The sequence below is a fragment of the Oncorhynchus masou genome, chromosome 1 (genome assembly GCF_036934945.1).
Source record: "Oncorhynchus masou masou isolate Uvic2021 chromosome 1, UVic_Omas_1.1, whole genome shotgun sequence".
Classification (NCBI taxonomy): domain Eukaryota; kingdom Metazoa; phylum Chordata; class Actinopteri; order Salmoniformes; family Salmonidae; genus Oncorhynchus; species Oncorhynchus masou.
In genome coordinates this window covers 33,603,531-33,612,519 of record NC_088212.1, presented here as the reverse complement: position 1 = coordinate 33,612,519, position 8,989 = coordinate 33,603,531, and the positions used below count along the sequence as shown (strand labels likewise).

General features: G+C 43.7%; 1 pseudogene; it reads left to right on the top strand.

The window, feature by feature from the left end:
• Positions 1–4,921, top strand: part of LOC135551900 (dnaJ homolog subfamily B member 5-like) — a 12,072-nt pseudogene extending 7,151 nt beyond the window's left edge.
• The last annotated feature ends 4,068 nt before the right edge of the window (positions 4,922–8,989 follow it).

Sequence of the window (8,989 nt, the reverse complement as noted above, 5' to 3'; positions counted from 1 at the left end):
ATCCAACAGGAAGGTATGACTACAGAGGCCTGGCACTGGGCGCTGTTGACGGGCTGGCTGCTTTTATACACTCTGTTAGCTATGCTGGCTGGGTTTTGGCCCTAAAATAGCTGGGTCAGACCCTATGCTAGCTACACCGGCTGGCTTTAGGCCCTCTGTTTTACACAGGCTTTAGGTCTAACAATAACAAGCCCAATGAGAGCTACGTTGCAGAGTGTAGAGCTGAAGGCTCTTTAGTCTGCTAAAGACAATTGTTACCTCTGCATTATGACCATTCTATGACCTCTACCAAGGATGTCTGGAGTCTGGACCTTTTTGTCATCACTGGAGCCGGTGGCCTTAACCTGCAACTGCAGGCTTCAAGCCCTGCTGTCTCTCCGGCTGTTCTCTCTAAATCAGGACAGTTTGCCGTTCGGCGTCAGTGTGAAAAACAGGAAGGAAGAACACACACACACACAATCATACTTAGAAGGCTATCGCTAACTCTAAGAGGAACTTGACTTCTGATATTACAGAGAAATATGCTATATGCATTGGCAAAGACAACATAGCATGTGATAACGCTTAGGCAATGGTTTCTGGATGCCTTGTGTTTTGGAGGGTGGAGGGGTTGAGGCGCGGGGGGTTAGTAAACACTGGATTAGGCAACTGCTAACTGGGACTGTTGACACCTGATTGGGCAACTTGTAAGCACTGAACTGGAACATACAATTCAAAATAGTTTCATGTTATTGAATTGGGACTGGAAAACTGTAAGCCTACTGCACGTAGTCAGAGTTAGAATTTATCAGGAGTGGTATATATTATTCTGGTGCTGCCTTGTCTGAGTTGAGGCTTACATCATTAGACTGGCCTTATGTCAGCTGTCTGTGTGTCTCCAGTGTCATGGCAACCTGTCTAGGGGCTGGATTCAAACCATAGCGCAGAATGTCATTTTTTTGTAGCGCGGTTGAAATGTAAAGGTCATTTTTGATTGAGGCGGCATATGCTGCGTTTACCGAGAATGCAGTCACCGTGAACGCGGAAACATTGTCTTCAAATTGCAATCGTGCTTATCTTCGGCGCTAATGATTCAATCCAGCCCGAGATAGTGTTGGGCGGATTACTTTAAAAATGTTGATTACAGTTACATGAAAATAAAGTAATCGATAACGTGATCCTCTGGATTACTCAAAATGAGTAACGCAATCTTTTGGATTACTTTGGGATTACCAGACATTTTAAAACATAAAAAAATGTTAAGCTAATACAGTATTATTTAACTGAGTAACATTAGTATTTCTAAATGGGTGACTATTGTGAGAGCATAACGATCCTACAACTCATATGTTTGATATGTGAGAGCATAACGATCCTACAACTCATATGTTTGATATGTGAGAGCATAACGATCCTACAACTCATATGTTTGATATGTGAGAGCATAACGATCCTACAACTCATATGTTTGATATGTGAGAGCATAACGATCCTACAACTCATATGTTTGATATGTGAGAGCATAACGATCCTACAACTCATATGTTTGATATGTGAGAGAATAACGATCCTACAACTCATATGTTTGATATGTGAAAGCATAACGATCCTACAACTCATATGTTTGATATGTGAGAGCATAACGATCCTACAACTCATATGTTTGATATGTGAGAGCATAACGATCCTACAACTCATATGTTTGATATGTGAGAGCATAACGATCCTACAACTCATATGTTTGATATGTGAGAGCATAACGATCCTACAACTCATATGTTTGATATGTGAGAGCATAACGATCCTACAACTCATATGTTTGATATGTGAGAGCATAACGATCCTACAACTCATATGTTTGATATGTGAGAGCATAACGATCCTACAACTCATATGTTTGATATGTGAGAGCATAACGATCCTACAACTCATATGTTTGATATGTGAGAGCATAACGATCCTACAACTCATATGTTTGATATGTGAGAGCATAAAGATCCTACAACTCATATGTTTGATATTTGAGAGCATAAAGATCCTACAACTCATATGTTTGATATGTAAGAGCATAAAGATCCTACAACTCAAGTGTTTGATATGTGAGAGCATAAAGATCCTACAACTCAAGTGTTTGATATGTGAGAGCATAAAGATCCTACAACTCATATGTTTGATATGTGAGAGCATAAAGATCCTACAACTCATATGTTTGATATGTGAGAGCATAACGATCCTACAACTCAAGTGTTTGATATGTGCATAACGATTACAACTCATATGTTTGATATGTGAGAGCATAACGATCCTACAACTCATATGTTTGATATGTGAGAGCATAACGATCCTACAACTCATATGTTTGATATGTGAGAGCATAAAGATCCTACAACTCATATGTTTGATATTTGAGAGCATAAAGATCCTACAACTCATATGTTTGATATGTAAGAGCATAAAGATCCTACAACTCAAGTGTTTGATATGTGAGAGCATAAAGATCCTACAACTCAAGTGTTTGATATTTGAGAGCATAAAGATCCTACAACTCATATGTTTGATATGTAAGAGCATAAAGATCCTACAACTCAAGTGTTTGATATGTGAGAGCATAAAGATCCTACAACTCAAGTGTTTGATATGTGAGAGCATAACGATCCTACAACTCAAGTGTTTGATATGTGAGAGCATAAAGATCCTACAACTCAAGTGTTTGATATGTGAGAGCATAAAGATCCTACAACTCAAGTGTTTGATATGTGAGAGCATAGTCACAGGGCTCCATACCAACATTTTCAGTTGTCTGGACCATATCTCATCAAGATTTTGTTGCGGGGTCACGCAGTAGAAAACACAGGTTGCCTAATCATCTTATTAAGTCATTCAACCTGCTTCATTAAGTACATTAAGTACTAGAATAAAATGTTATGATCAATAAATTAATTTGAATGCACAATTCCAGATATTTTTATGATGCACACCCTAAATTGTCACGAATTTTGAGTTGGACAATTAGGCAATTGTATATTACTGTCCAAATACAGTCCCAGCATTTAAATGTTTTTTTTTGTTCAATAGAGATTAAGTAACTATTTTAGGGCACAAAAATCACAAACAAATTCATTTGGGGCTAATTCACCAAATGAGGAAGTAGTTAGCTAGATTGCAAACAATACATCTAGCCTAATATTAGACTACTGATAGTAAGACTACTGAGAGTTAGACTACTGATAGTCTGCCGTAGTATTTACACCAGTAAATGTAATATATAGGCCTATGTTGTCACCTTGAATGGCCGACGTGAGTGTCCTATGTTCAATAGTAAGAGTTGATAAATAGAATTCAGACCTACAGAACGCTGGGTCCCAGTTCTCTTCAGTGTTATTCTGGGATTGCGTCTTGAAATATTGCGCAATCAGAAAGCATTTCTCTACTGCTACGGACAGAGCTCACAACGGAGAAAGAGGGAAAGTGCAACGCAGCAAGCAGGGACTCTATGACGACTGTCTGACCAGAAGGCTAGGTGTAAATGTTTTGGAAGCCTTACCTATTCATTCAACCAGTTTAATACTAAAGAAGTCATCCATCCTTGATGAGAGGTCAGCAGAACGGTAGAACCTTTAAGAGCGTGTGAGAAGTCTTGATGAGGGTGCGCTAAATGAAAGTGGGGAAATGCTGACAAAGTTTTACAAATGTTGCCTCTTGAGATTAGATGAAGTAATCCCGAATGCAATCAGTTGTTTGTAAGAATGCAAGCATAATCAGATTATTCATTTTTGTAATTAATCCAAGTGGATTGGTTACTTTGTTTTTGTATTCTGATTACTCAGTTACTACCCAACCCTGGCCCTAAATTAGGGTTGGAGTTTAGTATGGTGTGCTGCCTGCTCGGGGCAGGAGTTGCAGATCTAGGATCAGTTTTCTTTTACTCAATTGTAGGGTGCAAAACTGACCTAAAATGAGTGGACACCCAGGTTTCAGCCTCTCTCTCTCTCCGTGTGTGTGTGTGTGTGTGTGTGTGTGTGTGTGTGTGTGTGTGTGTGTGTGTGTGTGTGTGTGTGTGTGTGTGTGTGTGTGTGTGTGTGTGTGTGTGTGTGTGTGTGTGTGTGTGTGTGTGTGTGTGTGTGTGTGTGTGTGTGTGTGTGTGTGTGTGTGTGTGTGTGTGTGTGTGTGTGTGTGTGTGAGAGAGAGACCACGACCTCAGCTTATTCGGTCTTACTTCATTAGCTGTAGAAATGAGACCATACTCTAAAATTAGCCTCCTGTGCACTCTACAACCCCCCAACTATCAACCCTACACACACAAGCACACACACCGGGGTTTTCCAAGCTCAGGAAACTTGTTTAAGTGTCAGAGAGGGAGTGATCCATTGTAGATGATGATGTCATTCTGTTCCACTCTGAGCGCCAAGTCATGTTCTCTAATGTTCTCCAGCTGAATCTGTGTTATAGACTGCTAAACTGGAACAGATACTAGTTTTCTACGTCCATAGCTCCCGAAACACACGTTTTCACCTATCCTTAATCACTGAATTAGTTAACAACTAACAACATATGATTTTGTCATCATTGGGTGTGAGTAAAACAACTCTGTGCAACGCCAAGAGGAACAGATTGAGAATCACTGTTGTAATGAAGCAGTCATATAGTAAACATGCTTGTGTCATATGATACAGTAGTAAACCCTCTCATATCCCCCTCCCCCAGGCGCTGTGTGGCTGTACGGTGAACATTCCCACCCTGGATAACCGCGTCATCCCGCTATCCTGCCATGAGGTCATCAAGCCGGGGACGGTAAAGCGGCTGAGGGGGGAGGGCCTGCCCCTCCCTAAGAGCCCCACTCAGCGCGGCGATCTCATCGTAGAGTTCACGGTTCGCTTCCCAGACAGGATCCCTCCCCAGTCCAGAGAGATCATCAGACAACACCTACCCCAGTCTTAGGACAACCCCCCCCCCCCCCAGACTCATTACCCCCTCCCCACCCCCTCCAGACTCATTACTCCCCTACACTCCTCCCTTCCCCAACACCCCAGACTCATTACCCCCCCCCCTAACCACCCAGACTCATTACACCCCCACACTCCTCCCTTCCCCAACCCCCCAGACTCATTACCCCATTCCCCACCCCCAGACTCATTACCCCCCTACACTCCTCCCTTCCCCACCCCCAGACTCATTACACCCCCACACTCCTCCCTTCCCCACCCTCCCAGATTCATTACACCCCCCACACTCCTCCCTTCCCCACCCCACCCCAGACTCATTACACCCCCACACTCCTCCCTTCCCCACCCCCAGACTCATTACACCCCCACACTCATCGCTTCCCCAACACCCCAGACTCATACCCCCCTCGCCATCCCTCCCCTCCCCACCACATACACACAAACCGTTTTTACCTGTTGGACCCAACCCATCTTCCCCCATTTCAAGATCTCACTGTTTCTACCACACAACATTACATGGACACTATTTTTAAGGGAAAGGTTTTTTTCTGGGAATAACAAGAGGACCTCCAGTTTTAGGATGTTTTTGTTTCTTTTTGCCCAAGCGCACACACACGGACATGGCGAAGTGATACGGAGGAACGGCTCAGCGTGGCTTTGGCTTTTACCGGGACTCCTTTTCTTGATGCTCTTCTTTTCTACACATTTATCAAGGGTTTTATACATCCCCCTGATTCTCCTCTTCTTATGGAGGAGTTGAGAGGAACACTTGATTTGAAAAAGAGAAGATTGTCCAGGATTTTCCAGAGGAAAGTTGAAAGTGGATTATTTTATTGTTTATCTACCAGCAGCTTCAGTCTCTGCTCCCCGTTTTAACGTAATCATCTGTTTCTGTTTCTAATGTTTAATAAAGCATAATGTGTGAACTCTCTGTTATCTGCTGGACCAGGCTTCTGTTCCAGCCACTACTACCAGATCCTCCCAGTGCAGAACCACTGACATAGATGTATAGTTTGGCAAACATATTTTGAGATTTGGATTTGCTCACCATAATCCACACTCGAAGTGCAAATGAGCATGTAATTGTTGTGAAAGGTTTGGTTGTAAGATGGTGGACAGTTTGCTGAACTCTGTGTATCGATGTCTCTGGTCCAGACCCCCTGACTGGCTGAGAGTCCCAGCACTGTGTGATCCACTATGGCCCTCAAATTGAACTATGGACCTCGAAGCCAGTTCCACTGCTTTCCCCCCCATTCTTATCCCTCTAAACAGGGACTGATTTAGACCTGGGACATCAGGTGTGTGCAATGACTTAAAAGGTACAACAGAAAAGTAGGCTCTGGACCTCGTAGGGTAAGAGTTGAATACCCCTGCAGGGTCATCATCATCTCGGTCAGTGCTGTTTTTTATCCTCTCCTAATCAGGGACTGATTCAGACCTGGGACACCAGGTGAGTGCAATTAACCACCAGGTAGAAACAAAAGACACAAAAGGGTTTTGGCCCCTCAGGACCAGAATTGAACCGTTTCATCTAAGTCTGTCATCCATAGGTGCGTTGATGCCTGTGGTGTGTCTCTCTCAAAGGGAATGACTAAGTCTTTACCAACTGCCTTAAGCTCTCCCTGACTCAATGAGAGACTGGTAAGTGCCTTAACTTGGAGACACACACACACTCAGTGTCCACAGGTTAAACGCAGAGAATATGAAGACACATTTCTATGAAACTTTATAATAGGTTTTGTGAAACACATTCAATGTAAACCTGCCCAGATAGCCAGGACTGATCTACTGTGGATGCCGTCTTTTGGCTGTGGGGAGTTTAGTGGGAGTGCTACTGTATGTGGTGCTTGAGGTGAAGGAATGAAATAGATGCTGTTACTCATTTTTGTTCCCGGTAATGTTTCTATTTAGGAGCTGGAACGCCGCAATTCTTTAAAGTGATTATATATGTATATAAATATGAGTGCTGCTACTCAACCAGTAGAACATTTTAGTTGATGGTACTCAGTACCAGTGTATACCGACACTGACCGTATGGGGGCTGCAGTGATCTGCACTGCGCTGAGGGGCCTAACAGTCTGGTACTATCATACATCACTTCAAGACTATCAATATTAAATGGAGACCCTTTTCTTGGTCTTATTGCCACTTGTAATATGTTTTCTATTGCCGCAATATCTACAGCAGAGCTCTCCAACCCTGTTCTTGAAGAGCTACAGTCCTGTAGGTTTTCACTCCAACCATAATTTAGCTCACCTGATTCTAATAGTTAGCATGTTGATAAGCTGAATCAGGTTAGTCCCAACTGGGGTTGGATTGAAACCCTACAGGAAGGTAACTCTCCAGGAACAGGGTTGACGAGCCCTGGTCTACAGTATAGAGGGAATATGTAAGGAAACAGAATGATACGGTTGTTGCTCCCTGCCTATAGGTTGTGCCAAACGTGTTCTCATGTTCACACACAGAGATACAGACACTGCAACGGAGTGATTCTCACTGTTTCACAGCTTCTGTACTTTTGACAAAGTTTCTCATGTGAGTTGAATTTTACATTGACAACCAATAAACCAAGTATTGAGGTATGTTTGGTCTTGTGTGTTGATGTGAGGAGTGGCGGTGTTTGTAGCTGACCGCCATTCGACGGCTTTCACCTATTCATCACACTCAGCTCTGTTGTTACTTCAATGACGGAAGGAAAGGATGATTTATCGATCATTTATTGTCCAACAATCTCACAGATTAGATATCCACACATCGGAACACTGGATCAGTTTGAGTATAACAAAATCAAGGATTAGAAACAAATATATTTTCCCACTAATAATGAATTCTTAATAATTGAGTAAGCTGTATGTGGATTCCTACTAAGGGAACATGAGCTGCATAACAGATGGTTTTTGTCTGATCAAATATTCAAATCTCTAGTGACTAGGCCTAGTAACTCCAGTCCAGGTATTCTGTATAAATAAAAGTATATGTGTGGGTCAGTAAATCAAACTGTATTTATAAAGCCCTTCTTACATCATCTGATATCTCAACGTGCTGTACAGAAACCCAGCCTAAAACCCCAAACAGCAAGCAATGCAGGTGTAGAAGCACGGTGGCTAGGAAAAACTCCCTAGAAAGGCCAAAACCTAGGAAGAAACCTAGAGAGGAACCAGGCTAATGGGGGATGGCCAGTCCTCTTCTGGCTGTGCCGGGTGGAGATTATAACAGAACATGGCCAAGATGTTCATAGATGACCAGCAGGGTCAAATAATAATAATCACAGTGGTTGTCGAGGGTGCAGCAAGTCAGTACCTCAGGAGTAAATGTCAGTTGGCTTTTCATAGCCGATCATTCAGAGTATCTCTACCGCTCCTGCTGTGTCTAGAGTTGAAAACAGCAGGTCCGGGACAGGTAGCACGTCTGGTGAACAGGTCAGGGTTCCATAGCCGCAGGCTGAACAGTTGAAACTGGAGCAGCAGCACGGCCAGGTAGACTGGGGACAGCAAGGAGTCATTGTGCCAGGTAGTCCTGAGGCATGGTCCTAGGGCTCAGGTCCTCCAAGAGTGAGAGAGAATTAGCGAGAGCATACTTAAATTCACACAGTGCACCGGATAAGACAGGAGAAGTACTCCAGATATAACAGACTGACCCTAGATCCCCGACACTAAATACTGGAGGCTGAGACAGGAGGGGTAAGCAGAGCTGACTCTAGACATGGGGCCAGTAGAGCTGACTCTAGACGTGGGGCCAGTAGAGCTGACTCTAGACGTGGGGCCAGTAGAGCTGACTCTAGACGTGGGGCCAGTAGAGCTGACTCTAGACGTGGGGCCAGTAGAGCTGACTCTAGACGTGGGGCCAGTAGAGCTGACTCTAGACGTGGGGCCAGTAGAGCTGACTCTAGACGTGGGGCCAGTAGAGCTGACTCTAGACGTGGGGCCAGTAGAGCTGACTCTAGACGTGGGGCCAGTAGATCTGACTCTAGATGTGGGGCCAGTAGAGCTGACTCTAGATGTGGGGCCAGTAGAGCTGACTCTAGATGTGGGGCCAGTAGAGCTGACTCTAGATGTGGGGTCAGTAGA